The sequence below is a fragment of the Merops nubicus genome, unplaced genomic scaffold, assembly GCF_000691845.1.
Source record: "Merops nubicus isolate BGI_N331 unplaced genomic scaffold, ASM69184v1 scaffold22107, whole genome shotgun sequence".
NCBI lineage: Eukaryota > Metazoa > Chordata > Aves > Coraciiformes > Meropidae > Merops > Merops nubicus.
Window position 1 is genome coordinate 31004 of NW_008622746.1, and position 27745 is coordinate 58748.

The window sequence follows — 27745 nt, forward strand, 5'->3', positions numbered from 1 at the left end:
TAGACAAAGGTAGTAAGCTCAGGCAAAAGAACAAGGAATCAAAGAAAAAAAAAATCTTGTTGTATAATTGAAGCAACTTGAATTGTCTCTTTTCACTCCTTTTCTTGTTTTGCAAGAGCACTGGTTTTTTTTCCTCTACTAAAGTGCTACACTTGCATTATTGACCAAAACATTCATTGGAGTGGAAGCAGCTGAGACTTATTTTCATTTGTTGAATCTCATGTTAGCCAGTGAAATGTAATGTAAAAAAAAATCAAACCTTATTAAAAAAAACAAAACCACCCTTATTCCTGAATCTATAAGCCCTCACATAACACAGTATGACAAAATATATAGTACTAAATTGTCACACTATCAGATGTGCACTGCTAACACTGATGAAAGGCTATTTAGTGTGCTAAATTTATTGCAATATAATTACTGATATGAACAAAAGTGGCATAAAAAAATGAAGAAATTAGACTGTAAACTGTGAAAAACAGAATAGGATGATGTAATATTAGAAGGAATTTCTCACAAGAATCCTGTGCTGAATTAGAGCAACTTTCCAGCGATATGCCATTTCCTTCCTGTGCCACTCCATACTCCCTGAAAATATATAAAACGGAATGGATTTTACAGTAGATGGAGTCATGTTAATGTTCAGTTACTGTCTAGGCTTTGATTCCTTAAGACCATAGCACAAAAATAAAAATCCTACTCCAGAAATAAATTTACTTTTTGCTGTGATTCTTCCCTGTAGAACCGTAACTGTAATTGTTATAGTGTTGCAGACAAACTCGGTGCTACCAAGATACAGTCAAATGAATGCACTGGAACAACTGTCTGCAGCTTGCCATGAGCTGAAATATATTTCAGGAACATCACAGTTATTCTTAACTCTAAAACTAAAGAAAATATTTCTTGTTTTTAAAGAAGAAGTAAGACTCAAAATTAAGCCACACTTTCTGAGGTAGAAAAATCAATGATGGAAGTTAACTTGATTTTGGAACAACCAAACTTACATGTACATGGAATCAAATTTTGGCCTAATTTAAATCTATGGGATGCCATTGACTTCAGAAATCTGTTGTTCAAAGTCAAACTCTAGGAAACCACTAGAACTGCATTCCACGGAGTGTTCCCTGCTTACGATAAGACAGTATTTAAGGAGACATCTACAAGCAACTCCAAAGTACCTTCTCCTTAACTCAATATCTAAACTGCAAAATATTATTCATTATCTAAAAAGCAAAAATCATCTAGGAATGGTTGGTTGAAAATTAACTTTGAAAAGAGATTTAAGGTCCAAATTCAACATTGTAGTATTTTTGTTTACCAATTTGGACTACAGAGACTTTAAGTATCAGTACCTTTACAGGATGGGAATTACAGCTGCCTGCCGCACTCTCCTTCCCAGCAGTATCAGCCAAAGCTCACATTTCCAGTCTGTGATATCTGGTAAAAAATTGAATGGAATGCCATGTCACTGGTCTGCAGATTTCTGAAACTGAATTATCTGCTTTTTTTTTTGACTATGTAATGACTATAAGACCTTATATGCTGAATCTTTTCTAACAAGCATATCCAATTTGAACTAGTTCTCTCAAGTCCAAAAAAAGCTAAGTTTTTTAAGAATGTAAAGACTAATATGTTTTGCAGCTCATTTTGAAGACTAGTTGATACCAGAAAACATCTATTGCCACATTCTGAAAAAATTATGATACCTTTGTTTTTCACGAGTATACCTACAATGTTAGTTCTAAAAGGAAACGGATTCTTTTAACTTCCTCTTTTAACTTCCAATCCACTCTTGAACTAGATGAACACCAACCAAAGGCCTTTGATTTGTTCATCTTGCTGTTTATCCACTACAAAGGTGATGTGGAAGATTAATAATTAAAGGAAATTAAGAGAAATTAAAAGAAAAGTTTAAACAGAGCTGCCACAGGAGGACATAAAGGTAAAATTATATTCCACAATGGAAGATGATGCTCTAAAAGCAGCAGCTCTATGAAATATCCCTGACAAAAATAAGAAAGAGAAATGAAAATTTTTAGATTTGTGTAAGTAATCTTGACACTTACTTAACAATTAAATGCTACACATATCCTAAAGAATACTCATAGAGCTTTAACTATGTGCTTTGGAACCTTTGATTAGTTAGTAGGAATTTTGATTTTAGTTTATTTTTGTAATACGCAAGCACAAAAAAAAGTGATTGTTAAAAGTAATTCTAATACAGTTTTGTAGGAAAGTAAGTTACTGAGGTTTTGTTTCAAAGTTCTTTGGTTACTACAAGAACAACTAAATCTTCAAGGAGAACAATTTAAAACCTAGATAACATGATCATCAAGAATTTTCTTCTCTACTAGAATTTTCTTCTTAGTACTAGGTGCATTCCAACTAGACTCATGACTAAAACCACAGGCTGTATTTTAGAGTCTAACAAATCCCAGTAGTCTCCATGAAAACAATACAAGAGTTAAAAAGAAAAATTCTTTTTCAAAATTGAGTCACAAACTTTTGTATATGTATATTTTCTGATTCTCTAAATCTTTACAAGTATGAAATCAGTTGCTTTGTCAGATGCTTTTTCAAATTTCCAAAGTTTGCAAGTTACTTCTGTAACTGCAATAGAAATTGAGCTAGTCACAAAACAAGGAAAATATTCAGAAAGCTTGCAATAATTCATATATCAAGACAAAGGACAAAATTATGTGCCTTTACTTATTTTCAGGAATGCATGTGTGTAAAGCGAAGCCATGTAAATCACTGCATTTAAAGGAACAGATCAAGTTCTATAGGATGGGGATTTCATCACTTCCAACCAAAGTTTTTGGACAGCTCTGGTTTTGACATTAAAGATGAAGTTTTCTTAAAAGTTGCAAATTACATGCATATTTTCCTTTTACATATGATGCATACACACAATTTAGGTTAGGTATGAGTGTGTACATTATATATGTATTTACTCATTCTACAAGTTCAGCAAAGCGCTGAAAATGTTTTTTTTTTTTTTTTTTTTTTTTTTTTGTGGGAATAAAAATCTTCTCTCTAGGTAGAAAGTACTACTATATCAGCAAAATATTAAATAAAAAGAATTACTATGATCATGAGATCCATAGTTTGCTTCACCATCTACATTAGGTGTTCTGTAAATCCATTGATTATATATAATACTCAAGCTTAATGCAGAAATGCTCATATCTAGACTTTCTCTCCAGAAAATTCTTAATATTTTTAATACAGATTTACCTTCCATTTAAAATTACTTGGCAGAGTTTATGGATGTCTAGTTAACCTTTTTTTTTCCTTATATTTTAACACACAGGACTGTCTTCCTATTTCTGGAAATATCAATTTAAATTTCATATATATCATAAAGTGCAACTCCCTCATATAAGTGTTTATTTAGAACCATGATAATAGTTTGCAATGGAACACTGACTTTCCAGTGCCAAATATTTTACTAAATGCAGGAAATTGATGTACGTCAAAAGTGGTTACTCATAATAAATTTAAGAAAAGATCAAAATATTATATTTAAAGTTGTTTCAGATCCCATTTAATACAGTTGTTTTTGATAAATCTGAGGACAAAAGATTCAGGAAATGTAACAGTAGATGGTCTGGGGTTACAACATTTTTCTCACATTTTTTCTTCAGTGTTAAAGTGGATATAAATTTGACGTGAAAGCACTGAGGAACACTAAGCTTTCACTGAACCAAATATGCACTTGAAGTACAAACACTACCATACTACAGCTACTCCATTTGGTAGGGGGGGAATTAAAACATTTGGTACTCATGTATTTATTCCCAATATGACTAAAATGATCTAACAGACAATGGGAAAAATATTTCTATAGAGAAATTACATCTGTTGCTCCAAAGAACAAGGTAGAATGCCACAAAGAATCAAATTTATACATTCTATTGCAGTAATAAAACTATTTTCAACTTTTTTTCCTCAAGTCTCTCTCTACACATAGCCACAAACAGAATTTCCTTCGAAGGACTGTAAGGCTGTAGATACATTCCATCATTTAACAAGACATCGAGGTTCTTAATTTTATTGGAAGATAACTTCCATGAAAATTTAAAAATTTATTCCTTCCACGTTAAAAATAAGGCATAGAAAAAAAATAGATACATACACACATATAATCAGAATGATTATATTCTGTGGCAATTTCAGTATACTCCCATTATTTTCTGTTGTATAAGTGAGTGGATGTGCTCTATTGGTTATGAATCCTGTACTTTATCATATACTTTCATGGTATGAAATAGTATTTTTTAATATATCACACCACACATGAAATCTCAAAATATTTAAAAGAAGGGATTTGATTTCATTTTCCCATACTAAACATGGTTTTGCAGAAGCATACGAATTGTTTGCATTGTAATTGGTATCAGGTATTTGAAGACAGATGACTGCTCATCTCTGAAATTTTTCTTCTTAAAACAGACTTTGGAGTTGTTTCTACTTCAGTAAATGACATTTAGGTGTAATGAGGGGTAAGGAGTTTCTTGCTAGACTTGATGTCATCTTCACAGGAGGAGACTTGAAGTTCTATCTCTGTAAAGGGTCAGTATCTGCACTGAGAATTTCAGTTTCACTTTTTTCATTTTTTAAATTCTAAAATTCACAATAATAATCTACTACACCTAGGAAAAAGATAAGACAAGTGATATGAATACACATTGTTTATTCTTTAGGAACATACATTGGTCATGAAGAACAGAAGGAAGAATCAGATCAAGAGCTCAAAAGGAAGAAATTAGCAGAATATTGTGTATAACTTGTTTTTTAGGACTATGTTCAGTGAGCATACTGAAACTCACCAACTTAGGTTAATTAACCTACCAAAACAGAACTGGCAACTTAAATACTGGTATTCCTAAAGTCACATCTTAGCTGACTTCCTTGACACCAGTATTCCAATAATGACTTCACATCCAAAGCATTCCCCCCACTGAGAGTTAGACTGCTGAACTGAAATTTAGTAAAGAATCAAATGCAAATATTCAGTCATACAGTGCTGGCAGTTTAAGTGAATTCACTTCATATTTTAAAAGGAAGTACAGGACAGTATAAAAGACAAGTGTATTTCAAACTTTTCAAAGCTGTGCTTCTTCCCATGTTTGCTTTCTACTTCAGTAATAAAGAACAGTAGTGAAGTATTTTCTGTTTCTCAACTACTAAAACTGAAACAAGAAAACTTATAGAAGACAAGGTCCACATGCATTAGAAATTATTTAGTCTGGCTACTCTTACACATATGAAAACAGAAAAAGGAAGAAAAATTATTGTGGAGTTATTTGCAGCACTTAAATTCTTCATAACTAAAATGTAACTGAATAGAAAGTGTTTCTTTTTGTGAATAAATTTTGTGAATAAAGTAATCAAAAATTCTGTAGATGCAGGTGGAAAAATTCTTAAAAGCAGTATGCAAAGGAACTACTTTTATATACATATAAGCACACATGGATGCAATTTCATATGCTTTGGAAAGGCATTTCAGTAACCATTTTAACTTACATTGTCCAAGTTAAACAATTAAATGTTTAATTATGAAACAAAATTGTCTAAATTAAACAATTAACTAAAACTAAATTAGACAGTTTAGTTAACATCTTCAGTTAAAAGTAGAAACTTGTGCAGCAGAAAGAAGTCTTCAAACACCTGCTCAGAATGCAAAAAGTGAAGTTACACGAAAACCAACCACCCTATTCTTCAAGAATCCAAGACACACAGCCAGCATGTTCACTTAGAATCTCCTTGATAGACTTTGACTGCTTTAAAGGCAGTTCTCTTTCACCACCCTAATATGACAGGACAACTTCATTAACACACGGCAAGTTGTGGAACTAGATTCATAATCATGTTGACAAATAGGCTTTTAAAGATACATTAATAACAATTTTCCCTTTACTGTTACATTGCATTGTAGTTTGCTATGTTGAGTTAGAAACACTAGTGATTATGTATTTTTAAGCCTTTTATCACTACATCACATAATGAAGATCTAGAGGAAAGCAAACACTAACTCTTATTCTTATCCACAATAATACAATCCAAATATTGGCAAATGAGACTTTCAGTTGAAGAATAAAAATAAAACAAAAGTTGCTTTTTTGTTTTACTACAACATTCCAATCATAAAACAGTTGCTTTTCATAGTAAGAAGGGCTTGTATTTCAGTTTAAAAGCTATTGCAATAACAAAACCAAGAACTAATGTGCATCCATAAAATAAACACATATCATACACATTTATAAGACTGAACTTTGCAATATTTATTACCTCTATTCATTGTTAGACCATAAAGCTTTCATCCCCTGCTTCGGGACAGAACAAGATTGTACTCCATAATGTATTTCTGAAAGTGCATGCAAGCATGCACAATGCAGAATAAAGTCAGAGAATTAAACAAAATGTGACAGAGATAGATTCAGCTATAATGTAAATAGTGATGCTGCCCAGACCCAAATCTAAGTTGAGACACAGATTATCAGGATGGTAACAACTAAGAACATTAAAGCCTCATAAGGAGATCATTGTCTAAGTTAGGACTTACTGACAAAGTCCTCCTCTGCTGCTCCAACAACTGTTTTTAAAAAAAGAGAAGTTAAACACCTCTCAGTAAAATAGTGACTGTTGCGTTTTAACCCCAGCGAGCAACTAAGCACCACTAAGCTGCTCTCTCACTCCTCCCCACTCCCAGTGGGACATGGAGAAGAACTGGGAGAAAAGAAGTTAAAACTCATTGATCAAGAGAGAAATCGTCTAATAATTGACATAAAATTAAAATTATAATAAAAGTAATAATAGAATGTACAAACAAGTGATGTGCAATGCAATTGCTCACTACCCACTGACTAAGGCCCAGCCCATTCCCAGCTAGTGATCCCAGAGGAAAAAATTCCAAAATCACAGTCCCAGAAGAGAGAGTGAGCCCCAGCTTCTCAGCTAACCCTTGTCTCTATATTGAGCATGACACTGTGTGATATGGAATATTCCATTGGCCACTTTGAGTCTGTGGCTTTGGCTACGTTCCCTCCTAGCTCGTGGGGCACCTGCACACTAGCAAGACCTGGGAGGCTGAAAAGTCCTTGACTTGTTATCAACAACTAAAAACATCAGTATATATGAGTATTCTTCTCATATCAAATCCTATACTGAATACAAACCAGTGTACTATTCTAACTAAAAAGGAAAATTAGCTCTGTCCCAACTGAAACCAGGACACTGACTTCTAGACAAAGTATATCCAACGCACATACTGCATCCCTATGAAATTCACAATGAAGATTAAAATGAAAAAAAGGATTCATAAAAAGGTCACAAACCAGAACTAGAACACCACTCAATTTAGCATATCTCTACACAGACTACAGGGTTTAAAAATTAATAAGCTTTAAGCAGCACAATGACATTATGGCCATATTAAAATATTGCTATTTTTAATAGGAGGATTCAGAAACTATTTGTTTGTTCATTGTTATTTTGGGGGGTTTAGGGTTTTGTTTTGTTTTTCCTTCCTAGTGACAGCTAATGGGTACTTACATACTATTGAACAGATCAGAAACTGTCTACAACTCACAGTAGAATAAGCCTAGGAAGTCACCCTGTTTGGAGGATGCAGGAAAGAGTCTTTTCCTTACCTTTTGATTGGAGGAGATTAAGTTGATGAGAGGAAGACTATTAGACTTTCTTGTTTAAAGTTTCAAAGCCATATACATCCTACTCAGCTACCTGAAAATTACCTAGTTTCAGCTGCTGGTGAGTGACATTCAGCTTTCCCTTATGGTAGGGAAGTTTAATAAATTTTGAAAAAAATATTTTAACAGCAGTTGAATGTATGGATTTTATCAGAAGTAGATTAGGGTTTAGACAACTTCAACTATATCAAGCTTAACACTAGTATAAATGAAAAAAATCAACAGAGGAGATAATGATAATATTCCTGGAAGACAGTAGAAATATGATGAGCTAAAACCCAATTTATTACACTTCAGAAATGTCATTCAAAAGCAAGCATACTACAACCAGAAAGCACACAAAATACATTACTCATGTTTGTACATTTCTAAAGGTAAGAAGCCATCATTTCAGTTCATCTAGAGTTATTATAAAAATTATATCTTGATTCGTTATTGCAATATTCCTGTTCTGATATATAGGTAATTCATACTGATTTATCCTATCTGAAAGGTAGCAGACAAATTATAAAAATACACTGGTTTTCATAATAATAAGTTAGCATATTTTTCATATACCTTATCCCAAAGTTACCACTGGATTTTTTTCAATACATTAAAATAAGTTCATACAAAAAGAAAAAAATCAAATTACTTTTAAATGATCCCACTGCACAAGGAAAAGTCAAATATGGTAAATTACTGCAATCAACATGAAGATACCAAAATTAAAAACATATAAACCCTGCTAATCTGAATAAAATGCATTCTTCTGTTTTACCAAAATTTAAAATGTGATGGCTTCAGCTTTTAATGGTTATATATTGCTTAAGATAGGATAAGATTTCTTTGCACAGTTTAATTTACAGCTTTACTGCATATGCATTGCAACAAAACAGAAGGCTCGAAGCATCCTTGCTCTTCTGTATTTTCTATTATCCACAAGAACAAAGAAGAAACTGTCAACCTGTGCCTGCTAAAAACAAGTCCAATATTCTATTACACTGTGAATCTGGACTATTATTAGTCTATCATAAGTAAGAGCTGGTCTTGCTGGAGTTCAAGCTGAAATAGCTCATACTGATAATGCTCTGAAGTCTTTCTTATCATATATTATTAAATGTTATCCAAAATACATTATCTAAACTGAAAAGTAGTCATATCTACTTAATTGGTTTATCTGGCATTTAACTAACTTTCCCATTATCACAGTTTGGTACCCATGTACAACATCCAATTCCTTATTAATTTGGATAGCCAAGCAAAAGCTCAAGTACCAAATAAACATTTGGTTATTTGAGAATAAATGCTCACACACTCTAGAAGATGCCACTGCTAACTAGATTTAAGGACATTGTCAAAGTAGAATGGGAAAAATTACCTTTAACCATTAACAATATTGAATTGTCAAGAAAAGCATGGAGTTCTTTATGTCTCAAGGCTACAAAGTGTGAGTAATTGCAAAGAATGAATCATAGATGGGCTGCTAAGTGTCTCAGCCAGTGATTATATGCAAGATAATTATGATCTTGTTACAGAAGCTATTAAAGGAAACTACAGTTGATAATTAAATACTGTATTATAACACTCTGAAGGACAACCTTGTCAATACTCGTTAATTCAGGAAATAAAACCATAACATTTTCAATAAGTCTTTTCGGTTTTAAGCAGCAGTAACTTCTTTCAATTTTGAAAGCAAAACTTTAAAAGGCTCAGAAAATTACACCTGTAAAAGACTTGTTAAACACTAAATTAAGGCAAAGAAAATATTAAAGCTTAACTATACAAAAATTTGCAGGCATAGATGCTGTATTAATTAACTTCTACTGCACATGTCAGAGGTAAATTCTAGTTTATGCAGCTCAAAATCATGCCTGAAACCTCTCCTCAATGAGGTATGGAACATGTAACATAAACACTTAGAAATAGGAATGGATACTGCAGATAAGCTTTTATCAAGCCTACTGATAGTTCAACAGTAAAGCAACTATTAAATGAATTTGGAAATCATTCTTATTCAGATTGTTCCAAGACACTCAGAAGCTAATTGCATTGTAAAAATACCATCACATATTGGATTACCTGCCCATCCAGTGTTCCTGCACACCTAATGTTTCAAACTGTGAAACAAACAGTGACTCTGCCAAAACAACACCACTGATTAATTTCATTATCTCAAGATAATGAAGCTTAATTAGAGAAAACCCATTCTCTGTTGGGGGGAAAAAAAAAAAAAAAAAAAAAGTCACCAGTTTTAAAAAAAAATTGCTTATTAACTTGTGGTGCAAGTGACATCCATGGACATCCTAGATAGAAAGACAAAATCATCTACACTTAGGAAGAGTTAAGAGCAAATATAAAATTCTCAAAATTCCTGCTTTCACCTCTAAAGTCACACCACACACTAATCCATAGGATTTCACATATTTAAAATCATCATACTTGTTACTGCAATTTACAAAACCTAGCTAATCAATAGATTATTTATTATGAAATGCAGAAGTCTATCTTTCCAGAAACAGAAGTAACTATAAACATGTTACCACGAAGACAACTGTCTACACCAACTTTAGATCACAAAGAGTCAAATTCAAGCTCACTGGCCTAGCATCCAATCCCTTCGAAACGATTTTAATTTACTTATCTCTTCAGGAATACTTTTTTCCCCCACAAGTGTCAAGCTGCTGACCATATATTGCATAGGTCTTCTATGGCTGTTCTTCCTCCTCTGTAGCACATCTACTGCCACTATGTGCCCTTGGCACTAGGAAGATTTCATCATTCCCTTTATGCTGTGATTTTCTGCATTTTCCATCAGTCATCCAATAAAAGATTAGCAGTTAATGGATGTAATCAACAATAGATTAAGAATACAATATTAATATTGCCCGAAAGATTTTTGCGTTTAATTTTATGCCTGTAAATGAAACAAATGGTTTTCCTATTTTAAGCAGTGTAACAGCTTCTGAAAGTCTCCAGTGGGACTTGCTTAATAGCAAGCTTCTTGCCCCAGAGGATTAAAACTTTTAACCTAATTTTTGAAGTGATCTGAGACCATGCATACAGTAACGTGGCTCTACCATCATTTAATTGCTGAACTTGATTGGATACAGCTTAATCTGAAGGACCACTGCTGTTAAGACTACAGTTCCAATATATGCTTTTAAGTGAAATGTTACTTTTTATTGTCTGACTTGCCACTCATTATCTTGATTTTATCACCTAATTTGCAAAATGGAAACTATGATGCAAGAACTGTGTCCTCATAGGCAATTAAAATTTTATCTATGGTCCTGAATGCATTAACCAATATCATACTGGGGTTTGTAATTACTGAAGACTACTTTTAGAAGTGTATCTATAAAGTACTACAAGTCACCTAACGGGGATCAAAAGTACACATGAAGAACATCCTAAACCGTGACTTTGGAAGTACATACTAAGTATGCATAGTTTAAGTAAGAACATAAAGCAAATATATTAGAAAATAATATCTGAGAATTTAAAGATTCATCATCTCTGTCTATGCACATGTCTATGCACATTTTTTTTTTTTATTTAAAAACAGGAAGTTGCATAAGTAAAGTCCAGTGTAAAAGTAAAATCTGTTTTATCATTGCTAAATACATGAATACATGTTGGTTTTCATTTTGAGAATTTAACTATTTGAGAAAAAAATTAATGTATGTTATTAAAATAAGCCATTATAAAAGTAAAGATTTAAGCATCAAATGAAAGATATGGACATATCCGTTCAATATAATAAATCTAACTCTAAATTAAAACTGCATCCCATTCTGTACACACATCCACATGTGTATGAAAGAAAATGGAAGACAGAGCATACATGTCTGCATCTAAAAGGAAGACTATATGCTGAAAAAAATTCTGCAATTAGCATAAGTGTAAAGGAAAACATACATTATCAATAACTATCACAAACGCAAAATTCTAGACACCTAAAGCTACACACAGGTATACATTTATGTCCTCCACAAAAGCAAACGAAAATCAGCAAATCTTTTCTCACTGACTTAATATAAACATTCTTCCATGCTGTTTATACAGAAAATATTTAATTAGTATGGGATCTAAACAGATGAATGTAAGGACACTACACATTGTCCAAAATCAAACTTAGAAACAAAGACCAGCAAACAGGTCCATGCTTTCATATACAAAGGATTTCCCCTAAATCGCAGCTTATTTCTTAAAGTTATAAATAAAATACCATGTCCTCTATACTATGTTGTTTCCATAAAATCAGACTCTCAATATCACACTGTCTGCTTTCAGTAGGTCGAGTTTTTGAACATGGTTGTGTGAGGGGAGACACTACTCTTTTTACTCCCATTTATTCTCTCAAGAGGGTTGCATTATCTCAAAACCCCACCATAACTCAGCTTATATAGTTATTTTGGCTATTTTTTTTTAAAGTATCTTTTTATATTAATTGCAACAAAATGACCAGCATTACCTGAGAAAATCCCATACCATCAACATTAAAGCAGCGATAGTTTTATTGATGTTGTAGTCCATACTCAGCGCAACAGAATAATCATGCAGTGCCATAAGCATAAGAATCTACCTCCTACTGAAACCACAGGAAAGGTTCTCACTAGTCAAAAAAGAATGGGTAATAAATGGAGTTGGGCAATATCAGAGTTAATCTTAATGAAACCAAAAATGCCAGATAAAAAGTGTGAAAAAATTAATGGCATGCACCTTGCAGAACAAGGTGGTCTAAATAAGTTACAAATGTTAAGATATTTAAAATGGCACTTATCTGTGGTATTTAAAGAAACTTAGCACCAAATACATAAAAGATAAAATAACTTCAAGATTTATTTATCATTTCAGGCCATTATTTGTACAGAAGAATACAACGTTTCCTTAAGCGAACAATTCTTCTGAAAGGGAGATGGGCTAGATAACTGATTTTTCAATCTTGAGTGTTTATGCTCTCCTGCTCAAATAATAAAAATATTCGTGAAACTGATGCAGGTGCAATAGCAAATAGAAATTCTCAGTGCCTGAAATCCTAGTCATTTTAGCTCCTTCTTAAAAGTGTCTTACAAATTATTGCAAAGGATTCTCTGATCTTGGGATTTGATGAATAGTGAAATAAGCTAAAAATAAATCCATGTTAAAAGCTAGGATTGACAGTTCTTTCATGGTCCCAGAAAACAGGAAGTTGGCAGGATCAGCTCAGCTCCATTATGCTCCTGAAAAATATAAAATACCAGTGTCCACTGGATCATTGAGCCCTTAGCACTACTTATGAAAGATTTTGGTGTTGGCCATAACAGTGCTTTAAAATATGGAGCGAGACAGATTTGTCAGTAGGTGTGATCTTTTCTTTCATGCCTTAAATACACATTATTTATAAATTATGGGTTAAAAGTGCTTTACACAATGATAACCACATTAGAACCTCACTTTTGGGCACTATTACATAGAGAATAAATATTAGGAAAAAATGAATTGAATTTAAATTTCAAAATTGGATGAAGACTGTATACACCTATTTTATTCTATTTTTGTCTTATGAAACTACATTAAGTGTTAATCTCACATATATACTAGTAATATCTAATAGAAACTAAAGTTGAGAGCCTCCAAGAGGCTTATAAAAACTCTCCCCTCACGGTAGTCTAATCAGTAGCCTAATTCCTTTGATGGCAGCAAACATAAGCTTCATAAAATTACAAAGCACCGGCATCTCACTACTAGTATCTAGGTATGTTAACTAAACGAGGACTTCAAAACATCCACAGAAAACTGTCAGGGGAGTCTGGAGATTACACTACTACAAGTTTTGCTGGACAATCCCTTATACAAGTGGAATCATAACTGAAACTGTATCACCATTACAGTAGTCAAAGATTTTACCAAAAAACAACTTTGGCTTAGAAAAAGGGCTTTACAATAAAAATAGAAAATAAAAATACAAATTAATAATTCTAAAGAGTGAAGTCAGAATATTTATTCTGTGCCCTGCTCACCTAGTGTTATCAAAGGGAAAGAAGCTTCTGCATGCAGAAGTAGGTAGTTCCAATGCATCTGTTACTTAACAGCAGTTTCCTAAGAAAGTCCATCAGTATTCAATTTTCTCAAAACTGGCCAAATTTCTTGTGACCCAAAAAGACTTTACCTAAACTTGGACAGATTTTTGAAGTATTATTTAAAATCTGTAAAAATAAATACATATTTTGGTATAAAACTTAGTAGTTGCTATAGAACAGTGCATATGAAAAACAAAAAGATTACAGGAAAAATTAAAATTTGCATACATACCTCACTGTTCAAGAAAAAAACATAGAATGTTTATGCTGTTAACATACTCAACTGCAATACAAATTTAAAATCTGGATTACATTGTTTTGCCTGATCAATAGTACAACACGGGTAGATATACCAAGCAAAATGAAAAAGAACTTCAAATATTGACAGTGAATTTAGTATTTAAACTACCTCAATTTCTCTACCAACAGGTAGAGAACAGAAATGTTAAATGCTGCAAACCTAATTCAGAATACCCTGTGGAAATTCTTCTCTACCAACTACAAACACGTGCTTTCGCAGAGTAAAATGTTACGTTACATATAAGAGCTTCTTAAATTTGTGAAAGTCTTTCAACTTTGAAAACAAAAAAAAGCACAACTTCTCAAAGTCCTCAACATAATGGAAGAGAAAAAGGACTAACCATAAAAGCAAAAGACTTAAGGAAATCACCTCCCAGTTTCACTCTGTTTGGTCTGAAAAGTAATAAAGTTTGATTCTTCAACTTCCACAAGCATCAAGTTGAATGAAATCTTCACTCCCACTACAGTAATAACTAGCACGTCAAAAGAGATAGGGTTCTTTCTACCCCATAAAAGAGTTGTGGCAGAGTTAATAGCTTGAGAGGTGTTAAAGTACAAGTAACTCTAAGAATCGTCTTCTGCAATGATAAATTCTTGGAAAAGAAATGAATACAACCAACATTTCACCTGAGGATTGCATTTTAATTCAAACACAGTGAATCTCACAACATGGAGACTAAGTACTGATTGCCAGAACTTACTTGGCTTACAGCCTTTACTTTTAGGCACTGATAGAAAAGTTACTACAACCTGCAAGAATTCTTCCCCAGTCTAGTTCCAGTTACCATCAAAGAGCTCCAGTTCCTTCCTCATTCTGTGACTTGAGTATCATGGTCCTGCGCAGCTGTCTCTATGTGGCCCTGTCTGAGCAGGGGCGTTGGACAAGATGAGCTTCAGGTTCCTTACAACCTCAATGACTCTGTGATTCTCTGACACTAGAGTCATGTCAAACTTCATAACAGGCATTTATTGCAACAAAATAATACAAGTAAGGCTAAAATAAACAATTAAAACAGTTGCATTTACTAAAGTCTAAGTGCTTGTGTTTTTAGCTTAACACTTAACAGAGCTTTTGAGAATGTTTTCTTTTTTTTAATGAAAATATAGTATGTGTACATGCCACAATGACAGAAGGGTAAATATAAGGGTAAATGCTCAAAATAATGCTAAGAAGTCTGCATATGTTGATAACAGTGCTTCAGATACAGCAGAACATCTTACAGAGGAAAAATGGGAAATAAAAACATTACATGGAAATTTTTGAATATTTCTGCTCAATTACAGCTTTGACCCCTAAGCAGTTACCAATTATATCTTAATATATCAACTTCCCTATTTTCTGTTCGTCCCAGGGTTTACCATCAGATTCTAATAATCTATCCAGTGCTTCAAAAATACATTCCCCCCCCCCTTGCTGATTAACGTTAACATTTCTGTTCTTATATGCAAATGAGCTAGTTCACCAAACATATGGTCACCCACCTATCACAGGTAGTTTGTTAGGAAAGCCAAGAAAGCCAGACTTCTCCAGAACTTGTGATGTACTGAAACCCTGGAATTCTACTACAGATTATTTTTAGATTTTTAATTTACACAAATATTGTTAACCAAATTATAGGAAATATTGTTACACTACAACATTAGAAGCACACCTAACTTCACAGAACAAACGTACACACAGAAAAGGAATGATGTTTTAGCACAAAAATATATTGTTGCAATAAAATACAGGTCAAGCAGAGTATATATGGATGACAGAAGACGTTTGTTTCTTTTAATCTGCCATGCATATTTTTTGGGAAGCAGAAGAGTAATGAGAAACTTATCAATACAAATTTTTGTTGCTCAACACTAGAACTTGCAATATATTTTATAATCGCTTGTATCTATCACCTGAAGATCAGACAACCAAAAATGAATAGTCAGTCACACTCAGTAGAAACTACACTGAAGACTATAGGAACAGAAAGACTTTAATACTGCAAAAAAATTACACAGGAACAGCATTGAAAAAAAGGATTAGATATAAAGTAAATTGTTTTAACTTAAGGAAACTTAGCTTGAAAATTTCTGTGTTGCTCTGCAGAAACTCACCAACCTCATCTTGTCCAAAGTGAGTATTTGGTTATAGAGATTACACTGAATTGTCCAAACAGCAGAATCTAAACCACATACTTTGAAAGCCAATTTAAAAAAAAAAAAAAAAAAAAAAACAAGAAACCTACTAAACATATTTCTGATTGCTGTGTTGAAATAACCTTCCTTCTTAGGAGATAAATGGTCAAATAACAACAGGATTGGAGTCAGACACCCAAACTGGGCTTTGGCAAAGCAGACCTTAAAATTAAGGAAGCCCTAGAATAGTGAGAACAAACCATCAAATTGCTTCTTTGAAAAAGGTAGGCTTATGCTAAAGAATTGCTTAACCAAGTGCCAAGGGCTTCTCCACTTAGCAGGTCTTTCTGCTGAACAGCAATTTGTTAAGTTTGAGTTATACTACCTGCCATACATATTTAAAACCACTGATGGTAAGAGATGAGTGTTATTAATCAAGCAAATAAAAACCATTCTGTGCCTCTCAGCAATGCCCTCTACCTTAAAAGTACTCTAAATTGTCTATTCTCATTGACACACAAATGCAGAAACTTGAGGGGGAAAAAAAATGCCAACAGGGAAGCTCTTCATCAGACTGAAAAACTGATGGTTTTTTATTATGGTAGAAAATTATACAGCGGTGACTACCACAGACATTAAAAAAAAAATTAAAAAAAAAAATAAATAAAATAAAAAAAAAACAAACAAAGAAAACCACTTCTAGTATAAATGCAAATATAACATCATTTTACAATAATTCCTTAAATGTTCATTACCAATTAGGGCTCACTGAGCCTAAAATTGAATTACTGTGTAAGAGACATTTGTTTTCTCTTCTCCTGCATTCATGACAAGGCAAGGAGGGAGGCCAAGCTACATAAGATGAAGAGGACATCTTAGGGTTTTAATTACAATACATAAAGGAGATAAAATTCACCATAGTTTTAAACATGAGAAGACAAACACATATAGTCCAAATTGCAATGAGAAAAGTGACTACTGACAACTTAGTAAATCTGCAATACTTCTAAACACCTTTTGATTGTGCTTAGTCTTATTAACAGGTGTTAATTTCAGGCTCCTATAATAAGTAATAATAAACAGCAACATTAAAGAACTTCTACAAATCAAAGTAGTATTCTGTCTTTTGCCCACCTACAAATGAGCTATACTAGTTCATTTTAGAAAGCATAACCTAAGAAAAAGTAAACAAGAATAAAAATGTTTACCATCACTGATAATTTTTACCTGTAAATCAAACATGTTGCTAATAGTTAAAATCTAGCACACGGGCTCTGTAAGAAATAAATCTAGCTGCGTAACTAGCTACACTTGCTTTCATCACATACCAAAGGCATCTTCAGTTGCTAGGATATTATGTAGTATATTAAGTTACATGTAAACATCCTTACAGAGTTCATATACAGAGCTTGTCATAACATTCAGGAAGAGTAGAAGCATTATACATGCTACTGTGTTCAGAAAATAATTCCGTGTAAGGGTTTGATTTATTCAATATTCACTTCTATAACCTCCAAAAGTGATTAAAAAAAAGTCATAAATATTTAAAAGAAGCACTAATTAAGAGCCTCCTAAGTAGGCAGACAAAGATGGTCCTCTTACTTCCCCTCTGTCACTGAATATCCTTTGCCTCTTGCCAGATGTAACACAAATCTGTCACCACAATGAAGTAAGAAATTGATAACTTGACTTTCTACTGAAGATCAATACAGGTTTGTCTTAATTCATCTTATCTATTTCTGAAATTACTTATAGTTTTTCAGTATAATATCTAAGGTCTCTCTATATAGTTAAGATACATTTAAACTCCTCTTGTAAAAAAGACCTAAACCCTACAACCTTATTTCTTCATTTTTGAGTTCATTTTTAGGGTTTTAGAATTATGAGATTAAATTTTATTTCACTATTTCCAGAAATTATGTTCTAATTACTTGCATCAAACCTTGGATTATGTATTTCTCTATAACCTCCATTAGAAACTGTAAGAAGCCTCTTGATATTCATATGAAGCAGAAGCAGTTAGATCTGCAAATTCTTCAGCCATGATCATTCATCTTGTTTAAACTCTGCACATGGAAGTACCAAATCTAGAGAAACCTGAGATACCCAGTAATGTGCCTGAGCTCCTAAACCAACCATCTATCTAGACATATCTCAGTTTCACTTACGGGCTGGACTAGATGCTTACTATAATTAGTCTATTTTCTAGCTTTCATAGGACAAATTCTCTCAAAGAAGGGCCAAATAGGACTTAGGAGCAATTCAATCAGGTTTTCCAATTCTTATAATCAAATAGCTAAAGCTCCAGAGTGTTCTCAGAGTTATACATTTTACACATAGCTGTATTATGCAGATGCAAGCACACTTTTTTTTTTTCCCCTCAGCAAACATAGTACTGTACCATAATATAAAATTCGCGAAACAGGACAGCACAACCAGTCATGATCTGCTTAAATCCTGGCCATTAGAAATTGAGAATAGTTTCTAGTAATTGACAGAGACCACCTGAACCTTCTGATGCAAGTGTCTAGCCAATCTACTACAACACTGAACCTGAAGCATTGCTTTCCAAGCCATTAATCAGCATCTACATGACCTCTCAAATTTGACAATTGCGCTTATCTTTACCAATATATGAAAGCAGAAATATAAAAGAACTGCTACATTAGATTACAGTTGGCCACGAGCTGAATTTATATTTCAATATTCTGCTTTTACCTGGCTTTACACTACAGGGGAGTACAAACCTGAAATATAAAACACTGTAAAAACATGTCAAACTTCTTCATGAATCCTCATTGTTCAGTATGAATATAATGTCCTAATACAGCAACAATCCAATGATTGAGTTGACCTAAAAAGTTCTCCTGAACTTCATTCAAAAAGACAGACCACACATCTACCACGGGGTGACAACAAACCCATGCATGCACTGAAAACACACCATCTGAATTATTTATGGGGTAAGCAACTAACCCATCTGATTTAATGACAGAGTATGAAGAGTGGTTAGATGTAAATAAAAAGCTGTTTTTCAAGGGAAAAGGAGGAAGAGATATAACTTACCTGGAAAGCAAAAAATATACAAATGCAAATCCAGAGGAAATAGCACTCATGTAGGTCCAGGAAAAAAAAAAAAAAAAAAAAAAAAAAACCACCACCCAAACAAAACCGAAAAACAATCCCACACACCCCCCACAATTTTTATATGCCCGCTTGTATAAATCATTTCTCATTGAACACCATGGAGTTATTTCAGCTGCAAACTAAAGTACATTAGACTAAGACACAAAGTCCATCAAAGAAGTATGTCTTTTAAAGCATAAATACCTGTAATTTAGAAAATTGTGGTTTAGTGTGACTGTAGCAATTGAACAGTCAGATTTCTGTATGAAAAGCTAAGATCCTCATCATGACCTAGTAGGAAGACATTAGAAGATAGCTGTGTTCTCTCTGTTACTACCAACCCTTATGCAGACAAATAAATATAAACAAATATTTTTGTTAGCATTAATATGCAGCACTTATGCTGACAATCACTTAATCTCAATGTTTGAACCAAATATTTGTCCTAATTACATAAATACCATTACATTGCATTCATACTTTAAAAACTAGCTGTTGATACATCTTATATATTCATGAAAAGAATATCCAAAGGCATAAAATGTAACACCTTTTTCATTACAGAAAAAAATTGCAATCCTTACATTAAAGATGTGCTTTTCTTTAACTGTTTACTTTTCTAAAAACATTGTGACCTAATGAACAAACTCTGATTTTTTTAGTAATTTTTTAAATGACAGTCAAGATAAATTGTCTCATAAATTATTCCAACTCCAAGGATCATTCATACAAGTCTATGAACCAGACAATACTTCATTTATTCTATACTTCTATATAATACTTCTCAAATAGGTTGATTATCACTCAACTTAAAAATATAAAAACTGTTTAACACATTTAATCAGTGGCAGTACTATACAAATTACCACAGCTTTACACCTTCACTTACTCATTTACAATGGACTGTTGCTTAACTCAAAGAACAGTCATAAAAATTATAAGCAAAAAATCAAAAAACTCCAAAACAGAAATTAAAAAAAGTCCTGAATGTTTTACTGCAAAAAGGGTTTCCAATAAGGAAATCAAAATCTGCCAACTTCTCAGGAAAATGCATTGCATCAAACCTTGCCACTTTTGCTTCAGACCAACAGAAGCTACAGCAATAGCAAAGCCAAAAGGCAATATAATAGTCTTAGAACTTAGCTTGAGGACCTTTTATTAGTAAGACAATATCCAGTACCAGTTTAATCATCATAAAGGAAAAACCTACTACTGTTTTTCCCTACATGTATACCAGTCATGTATCAAGAAACACCATTCAGTATTTGTTTTGTCTAGCTCCTATTTCTCAGTGAAACAAAACAACTATCAAGTAAACGTCAACCTTGTCTGAAAAACCAGTTCTACATCAATAAAGCATAAAACCTCATGATGTTTTCTATTCTACCCCTTGAAAATGTGGTCAGACTTATGACATAGTACTGGCAAAAAAAACACCAAAACTGTTTCCACAGAACAACAGCTGTGATTCCAGGTATTTGAATCAATGAAAATGGTTAGCCAGGAGCTTATAGATGTCAGAACAGAGTTCTCAAATGTATTACCACCTCCACTAACAGGAACATTTTGTAGGATATAAACGCTGCGGAAACCACTATTCTGCAGGGCTATACGTATCATATCATGGCATGAAAATTCTTTAAAATTTTCTGAAAATCAGAAACATATAAAGATCAGATATATATTTAAAAAAGAAAAAACAAACCACAAACGCAAAACCACAAACCCAACTGCATTGTTTGGATTTATATACCATTTTCTGACCCACTATTGTTTAGGAGTAAACTTACCAGGGAAGCACTAAATGATTGCTACCTGCCTTACAGGCCTGATAATAGAAAGTCTTCCCTAATTTGCTTCAGTTGAAAGACATGTACAGAACAAGGAAGTAAATTGCAAAAAGATTTCTCTTTAAAAAAAAGATTTATTCTCCCCACTGAGACAACAAAGAGAAAGTATAAGTCAGAGCATATGCATGAGTGGGGAGGGGAAAGTGGGGACAGAAGGGGGACACTGTTCTTTGAGTGCCTGATTTGACATCTTAAGATGTATTTTACATAAATGTTTAGCATCCACCATTTAGCCATGTTAATGAGAGCTGTGGTTTTTGTGTTACATAATACTAAATACTACGTACTTTTAACATGATTTTGCAAATAACTCAACTATCACACTCAAAATTAGCAGATACTTTTGATCTGAATCCCTCTGTGCCTCATTTCTCTATGAAATGTTAATGCTTCAGACCTACAGAGTGATTCAAATTGTGTATGTAGTTCAAATACTCCATAAGGACCACAAGGAGATTAGCAACTCTGTTTTCAAAGCAAAAATAACATGAAGTAAATAATTCATACAGCTGCTTGCTCACCAACGATGAAACAATATATACTGAATAGGTGGCCATCAGTTGACCAGAGTTATCCTTATCATCACATCCTTAATGTGAAGGTCCTGAGTCCTGTGTTTATAACAGCACACAATCTATCAAATGGATTTGTCATGAGGAATTTATTTAGAAAGTAGTATATATATTTCCTGTTTTCCAAGTTCTAGTTTTGCAGCTTTCCTACACATTTTATCATGTGTTCTCTTTTCTTCTTTCTTTGAGACAGAAACACATGTAGCAATGGCAGGACTGTGCATGGGCAACTATCTATTCAGAAGACATAAATGTAGAAAGACAGAACTTAAAAGTTATGCAATAAAGAACTCACTGTTTTCAACAAACAATAAGAAACAGAAGAATTTCTTCTAGGAAGGGAAAATTTGTCCAATTTGATTTCTAGAACTTTTTTTTTTTTTACATTTTGAAATATGAAGATGAATTGCGTTTGTAGTAGTAAATTCTAAGCTCATTCATTTGCTTTTGAATACATCTACACCACAGTAAATATTCTGATTCTCAAAACCAGTAATTTTCATCAGATTAAGATATGTATCTGCCAATATATATTGTAGCAGCTCCTGTTAGGATAAAAAAAAATTACTGCCATTAAAGTTAAGCAGTTTGCATGGTATGTGGCAAATTTCATATATGATGTTTTAAATCTAAAAGCAGTAAAATTTTTTTACAGACATTTTGCTTGAGATTTATTTTTTTTTTGTCATGTAAATTTTGCTAACACTCTAATTTTCATAGAGATTCTTTTATATACATGCCATTCAATCCTCCTGCTTGATCCTGCAGGAAAGACATTGTGCTAAATTTAGGTTATTACAATCATTTCTATGGTAACAGATGGATGTGAAACACAGGATTATGACTTCACTGCACGACTCTGCAGAAATAAATCGGATGGTGGAGGAAGAAAGATCATATTCAGAATATATGCAGCTGTAGCAGGGAAGCACACACTGCCACTGAGAAATGGAACTGTCCTTTTTTAAAAAAATATATGATGTCTTTTTCAAAATCTGTAAAGTTATATCTTGCCCTAACAAATATCGTTTACAATCTCCATACTTTTTTTTCTTTAAAAGAGTACCTCTAGAGAAAAGAATGCTTCAAAATATAGGTTACATAACAAAATAATAAATAGATATGAATCTATTTAGAACCTCTAGAGGTTAAAATAAAGAAAAAAGTATGAAATTCTAATAGAAATGCATTCCATATTAAAAGAAGGATAAAAAGGGGAGAGAATACTTCAGCTAATACAAACCAGGAGAAAAGGTTTTGTTTATTCTTCCTCTTTGTGCATTATATTCTGCAATGTATACAGTGATTTCATGCTAGAAATGCACATCAAATTATCTTTAGCCAAGAACTAGAAAAATCACTGAATTATCAGTACTCTTTTCTTCAGTGTGATTTAATCTTAAAATCCAAAAAATTCTGGATTAAACAAAACATGGGTGTTTACTATATTGTTATAAGCAGTACTAACCATACAAAGTATTCCTCAAGCACAGAGACTGAAAACAGACACATATAGCATCTGCCTTAAAAATACTGTATCCCCATACAAAATTCTTTACAAGATGGTGACTCAAGTATCTCATGTATTTAAACACAATCCTTAACAATTCAGCAAAGAAAGGCTAGTGTAAAAGGTAGAACTAGATTTAATATTTCTGGGTTAGCTGGACACAGATTATTTAAGTACAGAACAAACATGAAAAACCCTGTGACTAATAATGGTTGCTAATTTAAATACTGAATATTACTGTGATAAACTCAAAACAGGCATTTGGCTATAAAAGTTATGCTATTCTAAAATAGTAAGTGGACTTTAAAGGGATTTTGGGTTTTATCTTCCATCAAGGTATTTATAATTGAAAACAAATATTTTAATTTCACTTTGATTTAAATTTGCTTGGACTTTCAGGTTAAATTTAACTTATGGGAGAAAAAAAATAACAAGCCAATAGTAACTACTTAAAAAGAGTTCCTGAAACATTAAATATACAAGGTAAATATACATAGCCATTATACTTCAGTATTTATAAGGATATACATTTAAGTCTTTACTCAGTGTTAAGGATATCATCTCTGGATGCTGAAGCTAAGTATTGCTCAAGAAACCTTCCTTGCATTTGAGTTATGCACTACTAAACCAACAGTATAAGTTAACATTGAGGGCTTTGCCGATTAAGAACCTTTTAAGAACCTTTTCTCTCAACTGGCAAATTGTTGCAAATTTTGACAAAACATGGAGGACCTTAAAAAGCAGAACTAAAAAAAAAAAAAAAAAATCTTTGAAACGCAAATCCTTCTGTGTGGTTTCCTTCTGTATAAAAATGAACAAACAGGTCAGAAAGGACCGCCAGGGACACACCATAGTCTCATAAACGTCATTTACCTAAGAAAAGTAGGCTTACAAAAACCAAGAAAACCCCCCCAAAAAAAAAATAAATCAGTAAGAGTGGAAGGGGAATGTCTGACAATTCTCCAAATTAGAAATTCAGGTCTTGGCTATCCCAGTATTCTCAGAAGACTCTGTGAAGGACTACAACACTAATAAAATCATGACACGAATGACTAAATAAAAACTGATATGGAAAACTTTCTTTTCAATTCAGACCACTAGACCATTTAAAACTTTGTTCTTTTTTTAATTTGCAATTAACCTAAATACATTTGAAATACTCCTTACTCCTCTGGGAGGAAAAGTTCTCTTTGTAAGAGATGTTACAGCATACACCTTTTAAGAACTCAGAATGAACCCAAATAACATTTTCCCCGTTAGGAACTTTCTGAGAGCTTAACATTAAAAAAAAAAAAAAAAAGAAGAAAGAAAAAATATGTTGATATTTTCAATGTTTTAAACGTTTGAAAACATCCAAGTTATTAAAAAGAAACATGTCACTTGCTTTTTAGAAGTAGGGTGGGAGCTGAAAAGGAAGATGACTGCTGCTTCCATATACAAGGGTACACACCATTCCTCCTAACACCTAACTTTGCTCATTCTCAAAGCAAAACTTCCTACTTAAGTGCTGATAATCCTACGCAAATGGTTTGAAGTGAAAAGCTGAAGTGAGGCTACACACTGCAGGTAGTAAACTAATGTTCCAACAAAATTACTCCTATTTTCCTGGCCATAAAACTGGGTCATCCACCATGAAAACTGATGTAACTCAGAACTGAAATAACAATTGGCTAAGTGCTAGTATGTTTAGTATCTGCAATTGTCTTTCTTCATTGAAAACACATTTAAAATGTAAAACCATCATCTGTTTTCAAGAGATTCCCAGGTAATTAATCAGCAATGGAATGCAATGACCATAATATACTACAGCTATACACACACTGTGTCAGTGTTTCCAAGTCAAATCCATTTAAATTTATAACAAATGCTTGCTAGGAAGGTCAAAAACTCTTCTGAGTAAGCAACTGACAAAAATGCCACCAGCAAGTCAACAGGCATGGTATTTGGTTGTCATGAATAAAGAGATGCAGAAGAATTGGTCCTTCACTAACTTCTCTTTTCAGGTGGCCAATGATCAGCCCTTATGGGACAATAAAAGGCTTTAAGTGCCTTACCTCACGCAGGGGCCTGCCATTTTCATATAGATTTGGCAACAGTCAGAAGCCACCCACAATTTGGCCATCTATAAAGGATATTTGACATATTATAAAGCATTTAATCATCTAAAAAGCTGCTGCTAGAAAGCACAACTGGTTGAAACCAAAGTAATTTTACTTTCTTAATGGGAACATACTGATGAAGAGGAAACATAAAGGAATATTTACTGTTTGGGGATTTGCTAGTATTATTTAGAGGGGTTAAATAAGCAAGGAGTTGTCCTTATAAATAAATAATCTAAAAAGGCAGGCCAAGGACGCTGCATCGGCACAGGGCCAGGCAACAGAAGGTGCTAAACAGAACAGACTAGTGGATCTGGTGACCAACAAAAGACTGCCATTTCAGTATACCAGAACTCCCTTTCTTTACATTACGTTATCTTCACTGGATGGCTAAGCTTGCATGGGTACACATGGTAAATGCTATTTACCAAAACAAAGAAGAAACTTCTGCACAGATAGATATGCAGAAAATAAATGTTGCAACCAATTAAGCATCTTACTTATGTGGTCACCCTTTCAGTTACATCACAGCAATCTATAATGATTGGTCAAATAGCTATAAAAGACTTTTGCAGTTATAACAAATACTGATTGTTAATATTGAAATTCTACAAAGAGCTAAGAGAAATATCTTAATATATACTTGCTAATCATTCCATTTTGGTATATATTTTTGTACCAAGGTAGGTATGTTTTCCTCATTCCTCACATACATGAAATGCTCAGTTGCTACATTGATAGTCTAGCATTTATAGATATATATTCTAAAAAAAAAAAAACAGAGAAATTTTGAGTTTTTCATTGTGTAAACTAAACAACTATGACTGAAGAGACAGGGTTTCTTGACTCATTATGGTATTGCACCATACTCTTGCTATCCAGCTAGGAAAAACAGAGATGTTTCAACACATTTTAACATAGAAAGTGAAGAACGGGACCAAAACAGACAAAAGGATAAGAAAATTCTTTGATCCTACTAGCCCATCAACTTCCCAAAATATGATTTCCCAGAACTAAAGAACAGCTCTAATATATCCCTGTAAATAATAGACTTGAAAAACTCATTTTTTTTGCATACTACTAGATGTTTAAAGTTGATTCTGTTGGTAAGTTACATTAAACTGCAAGTGAAAATAAGGCATTCCCATAGCTACCTTTCTTAACCTTATTACCTTTATAACCTTCACTGTGACTACTGGCAATGGAATATCAACTAATACAAGAAAAGATTTGTGGAGTATTGAGTAAGGAAAAAAAACCCCAAAAGTTACTAAACAGCTAAAATCCAAATTTAACATATTAGGTTTCATATTACTGAAGGTCAATATTTTTTAAAATAACCACATTTGAATTGCTGAATAAAGCAGGCGGCTCAAAAGATCCCCTACCATTTTAAGGACATAGTAAAATAAGAATTGCATTATATAAATCATAAGAAGGGGAATAAATAATAAAAATTGAGAAACTCAAAGCTAAAAGCTTTTCATTTTTGTGGTTCCAAAAGACTGCTACTGAATAAATGAACATATCCAGCTAACCAAAAATAGAGATAACTTAAAACCACAAGTATTTACAGAAAACACATTTTAAACCACATATTAAATATAATTTCCCTAGGAAACTGTACATTATAGTTAGTGGTACTTTTAAATTTTAAAAGAAAACCAAATGCATGCAAACAAGTCTCTATTCCTGTAATCTCATGAAGCCACAACTACCACAACCCTTTATTAAAGACAGTCTCCCTTGTATAAGAATTTCACACATCAGCCAGATTTCTTCTGCCATATCAAAACAAACACTGTGGAAAAACTCAGTCTGGCACTTTTCTGCAGAAGAAAGAAAAAAAAAAACCACACAAAAAAACCCCACCTTCAACGATTTTATGGAATGAAAAGCATAATTTTTTTCAATTTAATCTGAAGAATCAGAATAAAAGCTAGTGAATTTAGAAGTACTAGGGCTCTCTGGTTTCTGAAAAAAATTCTACAAAACTCAAGCAAATTCTCCAAATTATTTCATCATTTGACTAAAAATTAACAGCAATATGGGTGTTCTTCCTTCATAATTAAGACAGCGTAACACTTATAACACTTAATACCATTTATAAGTATTGCTTCACTTAGTTTTCAGTTTGCCGAAGCACTGCTTAACTAGATGATTTTTGTGGATCTAACTCTTATGTTGGTTTATTGTCTACTTCTTCCAAGTTTAAGCAAGTAAAACAGTGAATTCCAACAGAACTAAGTGCTTTAAATGCTTCTCTGGAAAATCTTGTACTTAGACATGAGAGGTATGCTTTCTACCAGCCTTCTCCCACCTCCTCCGCCGCCAAAATCAGATGTAGTTAAATTAGAAACCTCTGAACAACTCAAAATTAGTCAAGCAATCAATAACACCCTATTCCATGCATTCCT

The 27745-nt window shown here is 33.0% G+C and overlaps 1 long non-coding RNA gene across 1 annotated transcript in view; it reads right to left on the reverse strand.

Moving 5' to 3' along the window:
• Nucleotides 1–512: 512 nt before the first annotated feature.
• Nucleotides 513–27745, reverse strand: part of LOC103777351 — a 48339-nt gene continuing 21106 nt past the window's right edge. The window contains exons 2-3 of the long non-coding RNA XR_608185.1: nt 1353–1437; nt 513–588 (exon numbers count right to left, since the gene is read on the reverse strand). This is a non-coding gene — a long non-coding RNA (uncharacterized LOC103777351). The remainder of the gene's footprint in view (nt 589–1352; nt 1438–27745) is intronic.